We start from the raw sequence: 1,779 nt of genomic DNA, 5'->3' as shown, positions 1-1,779 counted from the left end.
GGCCGTGGAACTGTGCCGGGACCAACGGCACCCCCGACGATTCATTCTCGTGGAACCACAGGGGTCACCGAAGGGTTTGGGTTGGACGGGACCCGAAAAGATGATCTCGTTACAGCTCCCCAGAGGGGAGGGGCAGCCCTCCCTCTCTCACCCCTCTGGCCACTCCTCTTTTGCTGCAGTTTGGCGTTTGGTGTTGACTGTTGGCTCAGGTGCAGCTGGGACCAACGGCACCCCCGACGATTCATTCTCGTGGAACCACAGGGGTCACCGAAGGGTTTGGGTTGGACGGGACCCGAAAAGATGATCTCGTTACAGCTCCCCAGAGGGGAGGGGCAGCCCTCCCTCTCTCACCCCTCTGGCCACTCCTCTTTTGCTGCAGTTTGGCGTTTGGTGTTGACTGTTGGCTCAGGTGCAGCTTTTCCTCCACTGGAACCCCCAAGTCCTTCTCCACAGGGCTGCTCCCAGCTCTTCTCGCACTCTGTGCTGGTGCCTGGGATTGTCCCTGTGCAGGTGCAGCCCCTTGCACTTGGCTTTATTGAACTTCATCGTGTTCTCTTGGTCCCACTTCTCAAGCTTGTCCAGGTCCCCCCCGGATGCCACCTGCACCACTCAGCTTCATGTCACCTTTGTGAACGTGCTGAGGGTGGGCTTGACTCACTGTCCGTGTCAGTGAGGAAGGGATTGCAGAGCCCTGGTGCCACCGGAGAACCCTGAGGGTCCCCTGGTCACCGGCCTCCCCCAGGACATGGGGCCACTGCCCACAACCCTCTGGCTGCATCCAGCCAGCCAATTCCTCACCCACTCACAGCCCACCCTTCACACCCGTGTCCCTCCAGTTCAGGGATGAGGATGTCCTGTGGGACCGTGTCTTGTGTGCTGGATTTTTAAAGGGGATGAAGGAAGCTCCAGCCTGTGGGTGCAGCTGTGGATTGGGGTGTTGGGGCATGTTGCTCTGTCGCAGTTCGTGGTGTGTAATGAGGGTCTCTCGTGTTGAGGTGCGCATTTAGTGCAGAGAGCTCAGGAGGCAGCTGCCCTGGGAGCTCCAGGGTGAGTTCTGCAGGGGAAATGGCCAGAGCCCCCGGCAATGGGCCAGGGCCTGGCAATGACCCAAAGGGCTCAGGGCCCTGCGGCACCAGGCAGGTGACTGGACACTCGGACACAGCAGGAAGACCCCACTGCCAGGTGCACAGACTGGGAGGGGATGGAAGCCTGGGGGGTCCTTTGTTGGGGTCCCTCCCCAGAGGCTCTGTCTCAAGCTGTTATTGAGCTGCTGCACCACAATGAAATTCCATAAAGAAACCAGAGCCTGGGACTGCACTCTTGGAGCTCTGGGGCTGAGCTGGAGAGGAAACCAGGAGAAACTGTGGGATGGGGTGTGGGGGAGCCAACAGGGCCCCTTGGGACACTAGAGCCACTGAGGGCCTTGGCCCCACCAGTGCCAGTCTGGGGTGGGAGTGTAGCTGCCAGGGCAGCTCCAGGATGGATGACAGGGAAGTTCCCTGAACAGTTTCTGACCCAGATGGGACCTCAGGTCACCTTCCTTCTGCAAACATCCAACTGCCAGCACCAGGTGACTGACCAGTATGTCAATAGGTAGAGAATGATCAACCCACTTTTTGTGATTTTATATTGATAATCCTTTGTGATTTTATATCGGAAATAATTTCTGGCCTATGGCAACTCTGTTGACCTTAATTCTGTTCTGTTTGGTAACTGCAATAATGTTGTGTGTCAGGGCAGTGTTAAAACCCTTGAAACTTTTCCCTTTGAGTGTATTAG

This window comes from Corvus brachyrhynchos, unplaced genomic scaffold (assembly GCF_000691975.1).
Source record: "Corvus brachyrhynchos isolate BGI_N302 unplaced genomic scaffold, ASM69197v1 scaffold479, whole genome shotgun sequence".
NCBI lineage: Eukaryota > Metazoa > Chordata > Aves > Passeriformes > Corvidae > Corvus > Corvus brachyrhynchos.
Note: the sequence above shows the minus strand (reverse complement) of the source record.